Genomic DNA, 10,748 nt, shown 5'->3' on the forward strand with positions numbered 1-10,748 from the left:
TACCAGTGGGCCCTAACCTAAACTTAACCACCCAAAATGAGCTTTTTACCGATTGCAGACACGGCTTTTGTCCCCAGTTGCACAAGCCGTCCCCAGTCAACTGGTCTTAAGTCTGGTATATGAACCTAAAAGTGACTTAAAGGTCCAGTGTGTAGAATTTAGTGGCATCAGACTTGGCAGAAATGGAATATAATGTCTGTAAGTATGTTTTCATTTGTGTATAATTACCTGAAAATAAGAATCGTTGTGATTTTGTTACCTTAGAGTGAGCCCTTTATATCCACATAGGGAGCAGGTCCTCTTCCACAGAGCCCAACATGTTGCACTGCCATGTTTCTACAGTAGCCCAGAATGGACAAACCAGACACTGGCTTTAGAGAGGACCTTTCACACAATCATGTTTCTATCACTTCAAAGGACATTTCATTCACCCCTACTCATGTCCTGGAGACTTATCCTAACCTCAACCATAACCGCCACATGCCTAATCCTAACCTTAACATAACCCTAACCTAACCTTAACTTTAACCTCTTCACCCTGAAATTAATGATTTACTTTTAGAGGACTTGCTTTTTGTCCCCATAAGGAAGGCATGACTGTAAACAGATTTACGTCCCCACAACATGAGGAATACCTGGATGACACACACACACACACACACACACCTAATTAAAAGAATTCAGACATAAATGTATTTAAATGCATGTGCAAATGGAAGGAAACAAATACACAAGTATGAACATAGAACATAATAATGGCTTGGTATCATTGCTAAGGTAATACTTGAGCTTCGGTACTAAAACCAAGCTTTTTTCAGTATGTTTTCCTTTGAAACCCCTTTTTTAAGTTAAACTAAAGGTTTTCAGTGCATCAGGGTTTAATGTTGTCTTAACACAATCAGCCTTACAAATATAAAATTATATAAAAATAGAAAAGTTATGATTTAGATTAAAAAGTATCTTGTCAAAGAAAAAGCAAACAAAACTGACCAATGTTAAGGACATATGGTTTGGTTGCACTCAAAAAGTACCAAGATTCAATAAAGACACCCTAAACATCATTAATTATAAAGAAGATACAAACTTTAACTTTCCTCTCTCTTTTTCTCTTTGCACCTCTCTGAGATGTTAATGCAACTACAAGCAACACGATGTCCTGGTCTGCTATCTATTTCCTCTCTCTCTCTCTCTCTCTCTCTCACTCTCTCTCTCTCACTCTCTCTCTCTCTCTCTCAGATGCCAGCCATAATGGCAGTGCCAGGCAGGTGATGGTGATGCCAAGCTGGAATGACACGCACACACACACACACACATGCATACACAAACGTCTCCCTACGGACGCTCTTAATTAGACTCCACCCGTCCCCCACGGTCCCTGTGGCAGGCAAGACAAAGGGAGGCTCACTCGTTTGGACGTGTGAGTGTGTATGTGTGTCTGTGTGTGTGTTGTGTGTTTGTGTCTGAGGGGCCTATCTTTAGCAGATGCTCATACCTCTCCCGTCTCTCTGTGTGCGGAGCAGCGGTGCTATCATTAAAGTGTCATTGAGAAGTGGCACCACTTAATTTTAGCTGCTCTCTCTGGGGGCACTGAGGGAGACGCTGGAGACTGAGTTGGGAGGGAGAGAGAGAGAGGGAGGAAGAAGGAGGAGAGAGGGATAGAAGAAATGGAGACAGAGTGGAGCTAGTAGACAGATATAAAGGTTAGATAGGAGGGATTAAGCGAAAAAGCATACAGGTTTAAGAGAACTGTGATAAGAACACTGACTGTAGCCGTAAGCTTAACAGCACTTTCGCAGGACAGAGAGAACACAATGAAAGGTGTTGCTTACTTTCATTACATGTTGGAGGCACAAAGTTTGCTCAAACTGTAACATCTTTTGTTTTTGTGGGAGGTTTTTTTTCTCCCAAAACAGAGAAGAAGAGAAAAATGACAGGTACATGTAAAAAGCAGGAATAATTGCCGTTTACACTCAAACAATACAATTTTCAGACCCACTTTCCCTTGTTTTGTCAGGGTTGTAATGAAGTTTGTTCCCAACTATGTGTGTTCCCAAAACACATGAAAATGCGTGTATTTTTCTATTTTCTTGCATTTTCTTAAGTTGCAGTGTGATGATCTCTCTCAGCCACCTCATATTCCCACCATGTAATGTTTCAAACTCGACCCCAAACATTCAAAAATCTGCACTTTCCACTTTTACAAAGCTACCTTAGCTAACTATTGTGGCTACCCAAAATTCCTTCAGCTGCTTCACAGTAAATTACTTCCAGAGGATTCAAATGACATAACCAGATCTGTAGCCAAAACCCAATTACTCAAGCTGTATGATACTGATTAATGTTTTCTACATGATTCAGTATGAAAAAAGACAAAAAGAGTGAAGCAAAAGAGAGAAGGAATGAAAGTGGAAAAGAGTGAAAATTACAGAGAGCCAGGGAGGATGTTACACCTCTCTCAGCAATTTCCTAAACAACTGATTGCCCTGAGATGAGTTACATGAGACACACACACACACAGCATCCTGGTGGCGTCGGTCTCAGTAATGAATCCATGTCTCAGGGACGTCAGGTGAGAAGCAGCACTTCCTATGGAGAACCCAAAATAACCAACTGGTCGAGTGTTTGGAAGAGACTGCAGGCAGACAGTCAGAGATACTGTGTACCTGTAGATTGACAGATAAGTGAGCATATTTTTAACCGTGAGAAAATGACAAGTCAAAAACATTGTAAATGCAGAGGCATGTTTTATATTAGAAATTATATATGTGCGTGTATTACAGTTTCCTGACTATTCCCATTCATTTATTGGCCTTGACCTTGGCATCACCACTCTTTCCCTCCCTCCTTTCCATTTCTCTGTCTGCCCGATGTGTCAGTAAAATGTTAGCACATTGTCGTTGTCTTCAAGAGCAGGTATAGACTTGTTAATCCTGCCCCCATCTACCCTCTACCGCTATCTGCTATTTAGATTTTGTCTGGAAGGCATGTGTTATAATGTGTTTTCATAAGGCAGTTGCCAACACATACAGAACATTCTTCCACAGTTTCCACAAACTGTTACTTTTACTGGAGGGACTTTTAAAAACTTTTTTTGACTCCCCAATTAGCACATATTCTTCTCTTTCTCACCTCGTCTGCCTGCCATCACTTCCTTCTTTCCATTTTCCACCATTCAAGGTCTTTCAGTTTTTAGCTGGCTATTTTTGTGAGGCTGAATAACTCATTCACCTATAGAAGCAACACTTTACAGATCTGCTCAAACATATTGTTGTAATGAATCGTTTATTAGCAGTTTTTTCTGACTTGAACCGAAAGTATTAACCCTCACATTAAGAAACATCTTAATTCGGTTCTTCTGAATGGACAAGATAAGGATATTGAGCGGTTTTAAAAGACAAATGTAGTCACAGAGAAAGTTAAGTCCATTTTACAATGTGACATGTCTCTTTTCTCTTTTTAAATGACATTATTATTGAATGTTGCTAATATTAATACCTGAAGATGCTGCTTTATTTCATTAAACTGCAAACCGAGATGTCAGGTCAGTCAAGTGTGCGTCGTCAAGTATTATACAAGACCTCACATAAAAAAACAATTTAAAATAAAAAATCTATGTCTCATTGAAACAGATTTGATACCTGAATAATGCATTTAGAAAGCTCTCATGAGTTAGGGTGAAATACTGAAAGGAAGCAAAACAAATGGTGACACAGATGTATCACTGGAACAATGCTGAATTATAAAAAAAAGATTCAAGATTAGTGTCATATTTGGTTATATTCCAATTCAAGTGTCTCAGCTTTTTATGTGAATGTATATCAAAAATATATCGAAAGATGGCACCCAGGCACACATTAAGGTGGACCAAAAGACAACGAAAAGCTTGGTAGTTATCTGTTACACAACCATTTTTGGGAGAACCATAAAATTAGTGGCTGTGCCTTTAAGGTCAGTTTCAAACCCAACATACGGTAATATGAATACAAACCATGTGTCTAAGCCCTTTTCCCCACCAGAATGTCCTTCTCTCTTACTTTTAATACGTACCTCCCATAGTCTCCTCTCTCTCACCTCTCCTTGTAGCCACCCACTGCTTCCTTCATCCTCGCTCTCTCCTTGTTTGACACTCACTGTCATACAGTCTTGGCATCTGCTCCCCGAACCACGCTCCCACATGTCTTCCTACCTCGTCTCACCCATTACAACTCCATATATTCATTGACTCACTTTACGTCTCTGTCCTTCTCCTGTTTCTAATCTCTGTCTGCATGCTGTGTCTGTGTCTCGTCTCATAGCATGTGGTGTACTCGATAGGGCAGCTGACTCCAAAGTCCTCCTATGAATCTCTGTGTGTCGTTGGCTGAGGTTTGATTGTAGTTCTTTCAGTGTTGGGTCCCCTCATGTCCGTAACCCCCTCTGTTAACTTTACTAAGCCCTGACGGTGACTGTAGCCGTCATTACTTTCAACACTGGGCTTCTAGGTGGGTTTCCATCAAAGAAATTTTCACAATTAACTAATATGTTGTTTTTATGTGGTGTTACTCAAAATACGAGTACAGTAGAGAGAGGCAAAGAAGAAGAAAGATGTGACCATAACACCACATTTTTTCCATTCATACATACTTGTTCCCAGATGGACTAAAACATGCATATACTGCACAGTACAATAGAAAATACAAATACAAAGAAATATATATAAAGTACAAATAACAACGTACCATAAATGTTGATTAAATGCGAGAAAAAACATCCCTCTTTAAAAACATTTTCTACATAGTTATAAACCATTTGAGTTGTGTGGATAAGGAGTTGCACATATTGACCCCCTGAACAGAGAAAGCCATTTTCTAAAGGAAGTTTTATAAAGGGCTTTTAAAAATCATCATAGATGCACTCTGACAAACTATCACAACTCATACAAAATCAGCGTCTTGGTTTTTTATGGCACTATTATTTATCATCTTAAAGGCTTAGTTATAATAGGAGCTGCTTAAGACTATAAAGTTGGGTTTAAATTATAAAACGTTATGAGATGTATAAACTTATTTTCCTGTCTGTAAATTGGTAAACTGTTTCTGATCAACCAAAATTTATAAATGAATATATAAGTTTGCTTTTGCCAGTCATCATAGCTAATGTGTTTGCAAAAACACAGAGCAACGTGACTCCCACTGGAATCATGTTTATGACCACCTGACAAATGTAGGTCCAATATTCACTCTACTTATAGCTCTTGTTTGGTCCACCAAAAATTATAAACTTTCCTTACTAGTCATTCGTTAATTTCTGCTTTTGCCCTTTTGTGCTGGGCAGGTAATTTACAGTTGGCTTGTCTGAGTTTGTTTGCTAGGAATGGTAGCTTACAATTTTAAACAGGGGGTTCATGAGAGCAGTGAAACTCAAGCAGAGTTGCATGTAGATTCTCAGTGGGTTTGGCATTATGAGAGAAACTTGCATATTACAGAATGTCATTTGACTCATTGTTAATATGAAGAATATTGGTTAATGAAGTTCTATTTTTTTAAAGACATGATCAGCCCTTAAAGTCGTTGGGCTGGTTGCAGTAATGGCAGTTTCATAACGTAGCAGACTTTAGGGAAGTGTAATGTAATGAGTCTTCTGTTGGTGTTCAACTGCTGTGTTTGTGCATTTGGACCACTAATTAATGGTCCAAAGTGTTTCCATTTGGAGCTATTCAGAGCAAACCAGCAATTAATCACAGTGTGTGATTGGTCATGGCTGCAACATCTGTCCCTTACTGGTATTACTGCACTCTACTTCCTGTGTGTGTGAGTGTGTGTGTGTGTCATTTACAAAGTGTAATTGGGTAAGATAGTTTGTGTTGTGGGAGGATCAGGATACTAGATAGACAAGATGAAGGAGAAAAGAAAGTGTGAAAAGTTAGGTTAATCATAATGAGAAAATTTGAAAATTGAAAAGAGAGAGAGCAGTAGAGAAAAAGAGGGGAGAAACAAGGAGACTGAAGTAAATAGTACAAAATTTGAGAAAGGAGAAGAAAGAAGAAAAAGATAGGAGATGTGAAAGGAGGATAGGTGCAAGGACTTGAGAACTGAGGCGAAGGCGACTGGAGGTGAGAAAGGAGATGAGCGGGGACCCGAAGAAGGGATGAGAAAGGAAAGGATGAGGAGGAAAAAGGAGTGAGGCCCTCTTCATTTATTGCTCCAGTGGAGAAGAACGTGGAGCTCTCTAATGGCGCTGCCGTGGTAATAACAATAAAAACCAAGAGAACAAGAGAAAAAGAGAGACAGAGAAAGAGAGGGAAAAAGAGAGAGGTTAGGACAGAGGGGGAAACATAAAGCATGATTGTTTTCTTTCTACATTTCCATATTTCCCTATTCAGCTCCCCCTTTCTTTTTCTTTCTTCTGCACCCAACCCAACACACACACACACACACACACTTTCCCTCTCTTCCTCTTTTCTGTCTTTCTGCTGTTGGCGCTGTGTGTCCTTGCTCTATGCTTTGTTAGGCAGGGCAGTGGCACTGCTGTAGTTGCTGTGTCAGGGCTTTCTATTGGTGGTGATTAATGTATGGAGATGGACTGATCGTCACCAGCCACCAACAATATTTTCACCGCCGGCACAGTGGAGGTGCACACAGGGGGTAGGGGACATAGTGACAGTGTGCTTGCACATGGGTGTCAGAAGCACTGAATCACAAATGCTTGTTCTATTTGGACACATATCGGACATACTGACCAATATATACAGAAGTACATTGCTTTCCTGCCACAGAGAAAGAGAACTGGAGACCTTTTCTCATAGATATGACACTCATACACTGTAAAATATGAGAAAAAAATCTTGTAATTGTGAATTAGCATCTCACAAGTAGGAGATAAAGATCATGCAGGGTCATAAAAATGAAGATCCATATGTAATATTGGCAGGACACAGATCTTGTAATTATGCGATAGGTCTTTGTAAGTAAAAGATGTGAGTTTTTGTCATTACAAGATATTTTGCTCATAATTATGGAATCTTTATCTCGTAAGTATGAGATAATTAGAAGATAAAAAAAAAGTCATAATTCTCAGTAAAATGAAAAGCACTCTTGTTTATAAATATGTTTATAGTAAAGGGGATGCTTTTTGCTTTTTGTGGTTTTCTGTTATTTATGTACTGCGATGATGTTGGTCTATGTTAAACATGGTCAAAGTTCCAAAATTTGAGGTGAACTTATGTAGAAATGTTCCCTACAAGTCAAAAGCCAGGGCTCCAACCTGCTCTGAACAATTCAATTACCAACATTTTTTTCTACCTTGTTGAAAAACTGACATCAGCTCGTCGTACATGCCCATAACTGCCTATCTAAATCCTTGGCTGCTAAGGTTGTTGCTAATGTTTTTTCATGTGTTGTTTGCGTTGCCAACCCACATATTTCGGATCGAATTCCGGCACAAACATGTACAGATGTATTAAGAAGTTTCTATTTTGAGTAAAGAATGAGAAAAAGTAGGGAAATCCTACTACTATAATTTGTTTCATGGTCTGTTGACGTAGCCTCCGGAGCCAGTGGATGTCTGCCAAGGGTCAGCTTCCAAGAGCTGGCCAATCAGAACAGAGTGGGCTCCTCAGGAACGGGTCCTTAAAGAGACAGGGACTAAAATGGCCCGTTTCAGACAGAGGCTGAACTGAGGAGCTCAGTAAATAAAGAGTTAAATAAAGAGTTTTTTGAACTGCAAATCATGCAGACATGCTTTAATCATTGGACCCTGCAGGTCCAAATTGCATGCAGTGCTTGGACCCCGTTACACTTACTTGCAAGTCTAGTTTTGTTGTTTTTGTACATAGTAATCCCTTTCAAGATGCAGCGAGACACCAACTTGAAAAGTGTTCCATTTCCACCAATTTCCAGCACGACAAGCTTCTTTTTTGAGGATCAACAGACAAGCATCAAACCTCTTATGCTTAAAAATAATGTCAGTCTCATTAAAGGTGTGTTAATAGCAACACAGTTTGGCACAATGGTAAATTAACAGACATTATTTTAGGACAGGGTTGGCCTCATTACATCAGATCTATATGAATGAATGAATGTGAAAAACTTTGTGGAGCTGAAAAACAGAACTATAAAATAAGACGGACGCCCTAAACAGTTGTTATTTAATGAGTGTAATTAACAAGTAAAATGTGTGCGATATCTGAGGACCAAATGGTGTGCCAGCTTGGCATTTCTGCCCACACTGCATATGTGTGTGTTGTGATTAGGCCACTGAGACAGTAGATAAATTAGCTTTGGGAAGAAAATGAAAGTGCAAGATATACTGGATTGCCCTGTGAGAGTTCATATAGCCACAAACACACCCACACACACACACCCACACACACACACACACACACACGGACACGCTAAACCTTCCCTCCCTTCCTTCATATCCACCTTCCCATCCATCAGGCCATCTCAGGGAGCTGCCCGCGGTTCCACTGGCTGGTTTAATTGTTAATGCTAATTGCTATTTATTGGCTCAGATGCAAATGATAGGCTGGCCAAAGTGAAATTTTATGAGGAGTGAACTCCCCCTCTCACACAAATTGAAAAAGTGAAACAAGAGGAAGAGGGAAATGAGGCGAGAAGAGAAAAGCTTAATGGCGGCTCTTTAATGGCAGAGAGCAAAAATTAAGACTGATTTAAGACACGGAGCTAAATCTCCCCAAAATCCTCTGTGATCCCCTCTCAGGGAGACACCCATTTGGCACAGGAGGAGAGGAGAGGAGAGGAAAGGAGAGGAGAAATTTGAAAATAATTTAGTCTTGAAAGCTTGTTGTCAGTATTACATACTAACACAGCTGTCGAGTTCTTTGGATTTTTAATTTGATGCAAGAGTAAAATGAGCTTGTAATTCTTGGTCCTAAATCCATTTAAAACAAGGAATAAATAGATTAGTTGATTAGATAGATAGATAGATAGATAGATAGATAGATAGATAGATAGATAGATAGACACCACTTCCCATTTCATGACTGCAAAGTGGAATAATTGTATTACAGGAAAGCATATGGAGAATGACACTGGGCTGAGGTCAAACTTAGCCAGCGGTAGCCTCTCAGTGACTCCCTATATACCAACTGAGCTTGCACTTGAACATCATCCACTTTCTAATACACTCTAAAAGGCAAAGCAGTATTTGCACTGCACATTATCTTAATGTAATCCTGAGAATATGTGTGTGTGTGTGTGCTCTACCAGAGTCCAGGCACAGGACAAGCTTGGCGGCCCTGTGTGACACAACAGTGTCCTCTTTTTAGGCTCGCTCATTTGTTTTCCATCCATCCATTACTCCCTTCCTCCCTCCCTCCTCTCCATCCCTCGCTCCATCACTCCATCTGATTGAAGGATCTTCTCTCCATCCTCAAGGTGTGATCGCTCCGCCAATTAAAGACCAATCCAATCGCATCTGAGCGTCTGTGTGTTTATGTGTGGGGGAGCAGTGTGTGTATGTGTGTGGTCATGTATGCATACACTTATATGTATGAGAATGCATTCACATATGTGTGTGTGTGTGTGTGTGTGTGTGTGTGTGTGTGTGTGTGTGTGTGTGCGTGTGCGTGTGCGTGTGTGTGTGTGTGAGATGTGAGATCTGAGAGGTTAATGCAGTTAGGGTTATTTCACAGTCCATTAAGAAGCTTATGTTGACCTCCTGACCCCAAAGCCAACAACACAGAATCCATTATCATGACAATAGGACTGTGTGCACATATGTGTGTGTATGTATGCGTGACTGTGGACTCTATTTGACACAGTTATGCCACATGGAAAACCTAAGTTAGCATGTAAGAGAGAGATGATCAGAGGGGGAGAAAGGTGAAGATAGAGAAAGATATGTACACCAAAACAGTGAGCAAGGAAACTTCCTGTTCTCTCTCTGTGATTACTGAAGTTTTGGTCAGTTCATTCTGGCCTGTAGAGTAATTTGTACCATTATAGTTTACAGAGTGGAGGGGAAGGACAATCAGTAGCCATGTAAAAAGGAACAGAAGATGCTGACGCTAGACTTTTTTTTTTTTTCCCTTTTTTGCTTTACAGGGTGGTGGAGAATTTGATTCAATTACGTAGAGAGCAAAGCCTAGTAGACGCCGTACGTGCCGGAGTGTGGAGTTTGTGTGTGTGTGTGTGTGTGTGTGTGTGTGTGTGTGTGTGTGTTAGGTATCACTGGAGAAAGAAGTTTGTCAGCTGTGAAGGCAACCCGAATACCTACAAAAAAAAGCATGACTGTATGTAAGAATATATGTTATGTTATAGTCTGTGATTGTTAATATGATATTATTATTTATACATCTTATTTTTTCTTTTTGATGTTTATTTTTATGAATTCCAAAATTCATCATGCAAACAAATATTTTTCTTTCATTTACATTCCTAGCATGGGTAGATAAAATAAGTATGTCACATACTGTGTGAAAAGACCATTCTCTTATATACAATATGTGTAGCTACAGAGAAACAGGGAAAAATATCTAAGGATTTGTGTGCACCAATAAATACTACAAACCTCTTTTGAAGTTGTATGAAGACTGACATATTGAAAACAACCAAGTAATGTTTTTTTTCAACTGGACTCGCTTTTTTGAAAATTGAACTTAAAAAAGAGTTGAATTTATGTAGTTATACCAAAAATGTGATACATTAATAAATAAATTGTCAAATATGTGTATGTACTTACTAGTAAATATAAAACAACCCAAGAATTCACAACAAATATCATATGCCACTTACACTCAATATCTT

At 39.4% G+C, this 10,748-nt stretch overlaps 1 long non-coding RNA gene across 1 annotated transcript in view; it reads right to left on the minus strand.

Annotated features, from left to right (window-relative positions):
• Positions 1–288: 288 nt before the first annotated feature.
• The window catches only part of LOC122988352, a 22,165-nt gene continuing 11,705 nt past the window's right edge, over positions 289–10,748 (minus strand). Inside the window, exon 3 of the long non-coding RNA XR_006404779.1 lies at positions 289–403. This is a non-coding gene — a long non-coding RNA (uncharacterized LOC122988352). The remainder of the gene's footprint in view (positions 404–10,748) is intronic.

Source organism: Thunnus albacares, chromosome 1 (assembly GCF_914725855.1).
Source record: "Thunnus albacares chromosome 1, fThuAlb1.1, whole genome shotgun sequence".
Classification (NCBI taxonomy): domain Eukaryota; kingdom Metazoa; phylum Chordata; class Actinopteri; order Scombriformes; family Scombridae; genus Thunnus; species Thunnus albacares.